The sequence below is a fragment of the Dioscorea cayenensis genome, chromosome 2 (assembly GCF_009730915.1).
Source record: "Dioscorea cayenensis subsp. rotundata cultivar TDr96_F1 chromosome 2, TDr96_F1_v2_PseudoChromosome.rev07_lg8_w22 25.fasta, whole genome shotgun sequence".
Taxonomy (NCBI): domain Eukaryota; kingdom Viridiplantae; phylum Streptophyta; class Magnoliopsida; order Dioscoreales; family Dioscoreaceae; genus Dioscorea; species Dioscorea cayenensis.
This window is the reverse complement of record NC_052472.1, coordinates 8,922,645-8,932,896: the sequence shown is the minus strand read 5'-3', so window position 1 is coordinate 8,932,896 and position 10,252 is coordinate 8,922,645. Positions and strand designations below refer to the sequence as shown.

At 38.8% G+C, this 10,252-nt stretch overlaps 1 non-coding gene across 1 annotated transcript; it reads right to left on the bottom strand.

Moving 5' to 3' along the window:
• Positions 1–8,437: 8,437 nt before the first annotated feature.
• On the bottom strand, positions 8,438–8,544 carry LOC120281634. The gene has a single exon (XR_005542748.1). It is a non-coding gene; the product is annotated as a small nucleolar RNA R71 (small nucleolar RNA).
• Between the last annotated feature and the right edge of the window lie 1,708 nt (positions 8,545–10,252).

Below are 10,252 nucleotides of genomic sequence, written 5' to 3'. Positions count from 1 at the left end.
TATTCCCTAAGCTTTATGCAACCATATTTGGTGTGAGTTGTGAGATTGAGAGATTTCTCCACTGGGACCTTGTAGGGGGTTAGGGATCTTTCACCTAAAAGTAGGGTTAGGTCTATCCTTAGGAATCGGATGTACTCTTTGAAATTCCTAGAGTCTATTGCGGTCATATGTGGTGTGAGGTGTGAGATTGAGAGATTTCTCCACCAATTATTCTTGGATTTCTCCACCGGTGATCTGGAGGAAGGGATGGATTATTCTTTGATTCCCTCGACTTGATTAACTTGGTTTAGAAGCATTTTGTAAATCATGTGATTTATGATAAATCCTAGGGGGAGTATTGCCTCGGGTACCTCATTTTCATTGATTGAGACTTCCCTCATTTTTACTCTTTCGTGTTTGCTTTTGACATTCATATTCTTTGTGATTAAGTTTATTTCATCATATTCTTGATTCTCACTAGATAACTTAGAAGTAGTTATTACTTATACTTTCGGTCCCTGTGGATTCGACTACTCGACCTGTTGGGTACTTTACTACTTCGACACCCATGCACTTGCGGTACACGTACGCAAGAGGTGTGTTAGTGTTTCATAGCTTTCGGGAGCTTGAATATTGCCTCTTTGTCACTAGCTCGAAGTGTCATCTTCCCATCTTGAATGTCTAAGAGAGCATGAGAAGTGGTTAGTAATGGTAGGCCCATAAAATGATGTTAACATCCTCATCCTCATTCATATCTAACATCACAAAATTAGTAGGGAAGACAAGACCTCCAACTTTTACCAATACATCATGCCATTAGTTCCTTTGTGTCATGATTATTGTGGTGAAGGACACACCACTGAGCAATTTTAAGCAATTCAAGAATCAATCAAATTTGGGTAAAACTTGAATTGCCAACAAAACAACCAATACTCAAATAATTACAACATTTGATGAAGCAACTAACTAAATTTTAGCTGGAGTAAAAATCAAGGACAAATAACATCACCAAATCCTACTAACTCACCTAGTTTCAACCAAATAGCTGCCCAACAACCAAATAGAAGCCTTTGTTAGAGGATTTATTAATACAATATATGTCCAAGATAGACATTGTGATTTAAAGTAAAGTGGAAACTATCACACCTGTCTCTACTAGTGAGACACATGTGGAACACAACCAAAAAGAGCTACTTAAACTGGAAATTGAAACTACTAAATTAACAAAAAATAATAGTTACTAAACACAACTAGCAAAGTTGATATACAACTGATACATGTTAGAATACATGTATATTACTAACACTACATAGTACAATTGCGGGTACAACCGCTATAGAATCACAACCAAAAACAAATGAAAAAGGGACCCATTGCAACCCTGTGCTTAACCTTAACTAGCATTATACTCGCACAGAAAATCTAGTAGGTTCTTGCTCCTACAACTATGGCACATTTCAATTGGTTGTAGTGGCTACTTAGTTCCAAATAAAAACAACATTAAGTAACATTTAAATAATTATAGCCTAAGAGTTTGCTTAACATTCAATTTGTAAGCATAAACCATAACAAAAATACGAACATGATGATTTAGCAAATAAAATCCATAGCCAACAAAAGCATAAATCAAAATAGAGCTAGCATAAATCATCCCAGTCTTAACCATTGTCGCAGTTAAGTTAGGGTCCATTAAGGCCTAGTTATATGTACATATACACAACATAAAATTTAGGGCTACCTTAGGGTTACCCATTGAGTTCACTCGTGTAGTGACCTATGGTGTCTCAGGTCACATAGAGGCGTCACTGTAATTCTTTAACTCCCTATCAGGTTTTCTCCTCTTTTCTTAAATGGGGACAATATTCACCCATGTCTTCTCCTTATAGGCCAGTTCGTGAGGAACCTCCAATGTTGCTAGCCTTCACGAATGTCACCAATAAAGAAACTTCAAGAATATCTGCAGGAGAACCTCATGCAGCATAAAATTCTTTACTATAATAGTTTCTCACTAAAATCATGAATAGGCTTTAAACACATTATAAACATAAAGTAAAATTAGGGTGTAAGTCGTCCTACTCAGTTCTAATAACATAAGAAACTTGTTTAGAAGCTAGTTATAATACTAGATAAAATTTTATAAAATAACTAAAGAACCCTTTGAAATCAATTCGTTTGAAAAACAACATCCACTACTAACTCACCTGGAGTTCTTGCTAGACTGGGTTCTCAAATAGGGCTCTCTCTTATTTAGGGACCTTGACTTATAAATGTAATGAATAACATAAATAAAGAAATAAACACAAAATAATAACAAAGAACTAAACTATCTATAAAGGTAAACACAAGAAAATAACTACCTCCTTAATTGGGCCCACTCACTCAAACCAAGCTCAAAACCAACTTTTTAAATACTAGAATCAGTCTCAAGATTGACTTAAACTCAGTGAATTGGGATGGAATTAACTCTAATTGAGTTTAAATCAACTTTAATTTGTTCTAAACCTACTTGAACCAACTTGAACCAAGTCCAATTCTTCTATAAGTCTCCTGAATCGGGTTGCTTTAACTGAACAAAATCTAATTGAACTAGTTCAACCCAAATTATTGGACCAAATTCCTTAACCAAGCCCAATGCAGCTTAAATACAACTCAACTTAACCAACTCACTTTAACCTATCCGGTTGATCCCAATCAACTCAATTCCAAACCACTTCAAGCCCAACCAACACTTATAACTCAATTCAATCTCACATTGAGCTAAAATCCAATCCTTACCCAATTGATTGCACTAAGACAACATGTTTGACTCAACAAAAATCCAAGCTTAAATTCAACCCACTCCAACTTAATTGGATCAAACCCAATTCAACTCAAGTCAAGTCCTCTTCGATCCAAATTCACAAAACAACCAATATTCAAGCCCAACTAACATTTACATGCCCACATAACCAACTTGACTTATAAGCAAAGCCCAAACCAACTCCAATAGATCGATTTCAAACCTAACCTTTAATCATACTTCACCATCTTCTTAACCATTATTAACCTTTCTTAACCCTTGATTAACTCAACCTTAATCTCTCTTCATCTCTCACACCACCTTTTCTTCCTCTGCACTACCACCTCATTCTTTCACTCCCCCAACTTCAAAAATCTTTTACACTACTATCTTCATCTCTTCACCACCATACTAGTTTCAACACTTTTAATCATACATGCATGAATACTCATGCTCATATGCATTTCACCATTCTTCCCCTTCAACACCATCATCAAATAAAGACACACATATTCAATAATTGCTAAACTCTTAAACTCTTTCTCCCCAAAACATGTTTGCATGAAGCATGCAAGTCACTCAACTTCTCCAACCATGCAAACAAGTAGCATTAAGCCCCACACATATAATCCAAGAGCATATCTTGTTGGTTAGATGATGCTCTGACAAATCCTGATCTTCGATGATCTCCAAGCCCTATGATCTCCAAACTCCCTTCTTAATTCTCTTATCCTCCTTATTCATAACTCTCTTTCTTTGTTTCAAGACTCCATTATTGAGTAAAAACTTATCCTTTCAATTGACCCGGTTTTCCACACTTTTTTCTGAAAGTTCTCTTCCAGTCCATGATAAGAGAAACCTTTATAGAATATTTCGTAAAAATTCACCAGTGATCCCTAAATTTGAAATCATTCTTTCCAAAAGGTCCTTTCTAACTTATCAATTGGTCTCAGGAACTCTTCAAAACAAGTCCCCTTATTTGTTTGTGAGCACATAGCCTTCTATAAAGTCTTACTTTTGAGTCCTCGAGATTTCCTATTTGGTCTCTTTCACATGAAAAACTCATCCCAATAGTCCCTACTTAAATTGCAATAATACCATGAAAATAAATTCTCAAAAGTTACTGAGAAATTCAATGTGTTGTAGAAACACTTCAAAGTCTGTGGGCCCCACACCATTAATATTTTTTTTATTTCTGTATGCTTAGCAGTTATGTTGAATAAAAAAAGGAAACCTTTTATATTAATTTTTTTTTGTTTACCAAACCCTAGCCATACGTCTCCTCATTTCTTCCGATATAGATTCTCATTTGGATTAAGAAAAAGGGAGAGATCTAGCCTCTTTTTTCTTTTCCCTTTTTGGTGTGTGGTGCCTACGGCAAGGTCGGGGATAGGTCTCTTCATCAAGGGATTTGTGTCACTTCGTTGTGAGGTAAGCGTTCTCTTCCTAGGATCTGGGCTAATTGGTGGAATTCTTTTTATCTCCTAGATCCTGTCGTGGCATTTCTAAATGTTCTTATTTAGAGTTTATGTTATGTGCATAGTGGTTTGGTTATCTCAAGATTAAAGTGGTGATTGTTAATTGGAATGTTACATAGTGAATTTTCTTCATTGATTTACTAGTTGTTTTTTACTTTCGTTCATGCACAAATTATTTATGTTTATAAAAAAAAACAGATATTCTAAGTTCTAGTTTTCTTTTAAATTTTCACTTGAATGTGAATTTGAGTGTACTGTGCTGGCGTCCACCACACACACAATATATATATATATATATATTAGGTTGATAGGTTATAATGGTTTCATGTGTTCATTGTAAAGTTATGTTGTTTATATATTGATAAATGATAAACGTTTAAATGTACGTATTTTATATGTACTTGTGTACATTGTTTATGTAAATATTTGATGAGCCGATGCCCTTTTTATGGTTTAATTAGTAAATTTCATATTTTAGGCACAAAGGAAGCATAGGTGAGCTCAACGACTCAATTTGAGAAGAAATTGACACCGAAAATGGCATTTTAGGGCCTCAGGCACTGTAGCAGCAATGTAGCAGTCTCAAGCACGAAGATTTTGGAAAAATTTTAAGTCTAGGAATCCTTATGGGCAACTTCACAGCCGTGAGCTCAACCGCAAGAAATTCAGAGCGTAACAATTTTAATGAAGCAGTATTGTAGCAACTTAATGAAATTTTCAGCCCGTTTTCTGAGCAACCTCACGGCCCATATATTGACCGTGAAGCCACCCATAAGCCATTCCGAAGCCACTCTTTATAAGCGTCATTAGGGTCATTTCTTTGAGGAGGAGGCACCAATTCTTGGAGCTCATCATCACCATTGTTGATCTGAGATTGAAGAAGGGTTTTGACGGTATTTCCACAGCGGATTTGGTCGGGAGAGCGCGATTTGGAGCAAGATCTACTCCTAGGGTTTGATTTGAGGAGGTTGAAGATGATGAGAAGCCACCCTTTTGAGTGGCATCTTTGGAAGCTTCCCCGGCCTCCAACCTTTGAGGGAGTGTTTCTTATGTTTTGTTTGGTTGTTTGCATGACTCTCTTGGTGTATATTTTGACTATGAGCAAGTAAACATCCAAGGTCACCGGATTTAGGTGAACCTTGGGGGTGAACTTGTGTCGTTTAGGATGATTTGTTCTTTATATTGCATTTTGGTTTGTTTGTGATCCATGTTTGGTGTATCTGAATGCCTTGGTATGCATGAGAACTCTGTGTATCAATTCTTAGGTAATACTAGGTTATTTGACCATTGTCCTAGTGTTAGAATCACCAAGTTTGGAAGGGATAGACATATAAATACACCATGACTATCGGGTATTTGTAAGCCTCCATTTCTATGGTTGAGTACTGATGTGCTTTCCCGCAAGTGTACGGGGTTGCCAAGTAATACCCTGTGAATGACATAGGGGTCGTATTACATGGGGCTTAGGAGCTCCTATTACTCCTCCATCACTTACTTTCTAACCTTACAACTTAAACATGGTATGTCACTCTAATACATGCAACAATGCTAATAAATCACAAGTATAACAATTCCAAGGCAATCAAGAAATCACAAGAGCAATGATGATGATAAATAGGCCTAGGGATGAGAATCCCCATGAGGGGTCATCATGATATATGGATGCATAAGAACAACATGGCAAGGGTGATTTAGACCGATGGATCACAAAATATGTTCAAACCCAATCTCTCGGCGGCTAAACCCTAATCCCATATGAATAATGACAAGGATCTCTCCCTAATCACATTCCTATGATTGCATTAAGCAAAGGAAGATCATGCAATAAGAATACACTTAACCTAAGTCCATCCTTATAATTCGGAGGGGCTACCAACATCCAATTTCTCGGCATATCGATACAAGAATACCCCATCTAGCTTATTAATGATCTAGTACGTGCGAGTAGGTCACATCTACACCTACAACTCAATAAAGAACTAAGGATCTCTCCATTTTATAGTTCTAGACATGAAGAACAAAGAGCCAAACCATAAATCACACCAATGCATTCCAAAATAAGAGTATAGCATCCACGATACATAATGAACCCCCCAAGGTTCACCTACATCCGGTGGCCTTGGGGGTCTAGTGTGCCATCAAACAAACAAGAATCAGAAACTCAAGAAGTATAAGAAACAAAAGCATAAATGGCACTCCCTAGTGCGAATGATGGTGAAGAAGAACAATGCCGGCCGAATGACGCTTCCTCTACCCTAAGGAATGCCGAATGTTCCTCCTCCCTTGATGATAAAGCTCTCCCCTTGAAGTTGAAGCCCTTGATCACCTCCAAGCCTCAAGCTAAACTCTCCCCAAGATGATGCCCTCATTTCTCCTCCCCTCTCAAAGTGTTAGCTGCCCAAGATCTCCAGAGTTTCCCCAAAAGAGCCTTCAAATGCCCTCATATACTCCATGTATACTCCCCTCCAAACCAGCCCGTATGCCGTCAAAATGGACTCAAAACACCCTCAAAATGGGCTCCATACTGGTGGTATACTGGCTCAATGAGCTCCTTATTAAGGCAGTTTAAAGTAGGTAAAAGTGCACTTCAGCTCACATAATAGTATCCATACTGGTTCAATGAGCACCTCATTGAGCCAGTATGCCTTCAAACACATTATCCTCTTCTCTGGCTACAGTAATCATCTCGGGCTCAATCCAGGGCAGCAATGAGGCCGTATGCCATGGTTCAATCCCTGACTCAAAAACACTACAGGTGTTACAGTAGCACCTGCAGTGATTTTAATACAGTGTCGATGCTACAGCACTCCCAGCTACAGTGTCTGCTACAATGAATATGCTACAGTACCACGACCTAGTTTTCTTCTCTTTTTCACCCAAATTGTATCTTCATGTCCTCCATGGCATTTCTATGCCCTGCAAAGCAAATAACACACGATTAAGCATAAAACTGGGCATCAATCCTTATAGAAATATATGCTAAATATATCAAATATATACACTAAAATACGTACATTTAGACACTTATCAAGTACTAGCTTGTGTTTCAACCCTAGCTTGAGAAAACCACCATTCCCATTGCAATCGTAGGAGGATTTGGGCGGAAGAGATTCCGTATCCAATACTCGTACCGGATTAGGGGTCAATTACCGTGACCATCGGGTTGGCCTAAATAGGGTTTTCTCGGTACAACTAGCCACTTGCATATTAGTTCGAGCATCTTACACACTTTAGTAGCCCCTAAGGGGATCCTCATCCGTGACCACTTCTTTACCTTGATTAGTTCCCGTATTTTGCCTTCGTTACTAGCATTCTACTTGCATTTGTTTAGTTTCCTTACATTCTGTCCATCATTTGGACTTGTAGGTTAAACAACATTGCAAATAGGAAAGTAAGGCTAGATTCTCGGGCCATTGGGAATATGACCCTCTCGTGCTCGCATGAGAGTTATCACTTGATGACCCGTATACTTGCGGGATTGCACGATTCATATAAAGTTTTTGGCGCCGTTGCGGGACCCACAAGGAATACTCGGAAAACTTAGAGCATGTTGATTTGACCATTGTTTTGTTTTGCATTTTTCATTCTTGTATATATTTCATCATTTCTTCATTCGCATTTTCTTTTCTTGTTTTTCTTCAATATCTAAGTCTTGATTCTAATTATCTTGCAAGGTACCCATCTATTAACATGAGCGAGTCAAGTGAACTTAGTTGAGCCCAACGATAAGATTGAACAAACTTTGCACCAACGGTTAGGAGAAGTGGCCAAAAGTTCAAGACAACAAGAGATTCGGGTTAAATCTAGTGAACCCTCATTCATGGCCGAGCTTTGGAGGGCTCTATTTGATTATAAAAGGCTATAATTCACTAGGGAGGAATTCAGTGTATATGCACCAACTGTACCGGCCTATAATTTTGAGATCAAGGCAAGCATGATAGGAATGATCTAGAACTCAGTGCAATTTTGATGGGTTAGCTGATGAAGACCCACATGCTCACTTGTCTCGCTTCCTCCAGATCTGTTCCACTTTCAAGATTAACTTGGATCTGATGATGCCATAAGGTTGAGATTATTTCCATTCAATCTAAGAGGAGCAGCGTACAGATGGCTCACTTCCTTAGCTCCTGGATCCATCACCAATTGGAAAGAGATGGTAGAGAAGTTCCTTGCTAGAGATTTCTCCCCAAGTAAGGCAGCGAGACTGAGATAGGAGATTTCATCCTTCAGGCAAGGGGACTCTGAAACAATCTTTGAGGCACATGAACTATTTAAGGAACTTCTACTCAAGTGTCCTCATCACAGGTTCCCTACATGGATGATAGTGCAAATGCTATGTAATGGGCTGAATTATGCTACAAGGCAACTCATCGATGCTGCAGCAGGTGGTTTTTTAAGTAACAAACTCCCTGAAGAAGCTGAAACATTGATTGAAAACATGGCAAGTAATGAGTGCCATTGGAGCACTAGATAAAAGCCACCCAGAGCAACATGACTTTTATCAGGTGAATGATACTACTGCTTTGGCCACGAAAGTGGATGCTTTAACAAAGAGTGTTATGGAAAATAATGCATTGGCTGCTAAGGTTGATGCATTGACACAGAGATTTGTTTCTGTTTATGCTGGGGTCCAGTTCAAATCCTATGGCAGTTATATCATGTGACACTTGTGGTGCTGAGCAGGCAACATCACAGTTCCTAATATTTATTGCTCCCTAGATACTAGTGGAGATTGTGGACTATGTTAGTAGAGGACTAAGAGGACCGAGGAATCAGTATGGCAATACCTGTAATCCAGGGTGGAGGAACCACCAGATTCTCTCTTGGAACCAAGATAAGTCACATAAAAGGCCTCCACCACCTCAGGGAAGTCAATATCAAGCTTCTCTACAACAAGAGAGGAAGTACACCACTAAGGATGTCTTAGCAAAATTCATGATTAACACAGAGGCAAGGTTTGTGAATGTAGACAAAAGGCTTGATGAATTTGGCACAATGCTGAGAAATGTCCACGCTTCTATTCAGTCTCTCGAGAACCAGGTTGGATAGCTTGCTAAAGCACAATCTGAATGACCCTCGGGCAGTTTGCCAAGTAACACTGAAATCAACCCAAGAAAGCATTTGAAGGCTGTTACACTAAGAAGTGGTAAACAGTTGGAAGCAAGGGCCATGGATAGCCCAAGTGCCTCTAATAAAGGGATAGACATTCGGGAAGACCCTAACTCAAGTGAAGATGCAAGTAAAAAGAATGAGAAGATACCTGATGAAGATGTTCCTAAATCTCCAATTCGAAAGGGGCCCGAGTATAAACCTGTAGTGCCATATCCCTCTAGGCTCAAGCAAGACAAGGAAGATGCTCAATTCAAAATGGTCCTCAGCATCTTCAAGCAACTTCACATTAACATCCACCTGGTCGAAGCTCTCTCACATATGACCAAGTATGCTAAATTCATGAAGGATCTACTCACCAACAAGAGGAAGCTAGAAGATTTGGAGACTGTAACTCTATCAGGGAATTATTCTGCTGTAATCTAAAAGAAACTGCCCAAGAAACTCACTGATCTCGGCAGCTTCATCATCTCCTGTATGATCAGGGAGGGAATGCAAGAAAATGCTCTAGCCGATTCTAGGGCTAGCATAAATGTGATGCCATACAACTTGTTCTTGATGCTAGGGTTAGAAGATCTGAGGCCCACATGCCTACAGCTTATAGATTGGTCATTGCAAAGACCTTGAGGAGTGGTTGAGTATGTTCTTGTTAGAGTTGATAAACTTATTATCCAGTGGGCTTTGTGATCCTAGATTTGGATGATGATGTTGAATTCCATTTGATTCTTGGACGCCCATTCCTTAACACCTAGGGAGCCTTAATTGATGTCAAGGGAGGTAAGATGACATTGAGAGTTAGAGATGAACAAGTGGTCTTCACCCTGCCCGAAGCAATGAAACACACACTTGATCATGATGATACTTTATATTTCACAGATACAACTGACTTGATCATTTCTAATTGTGA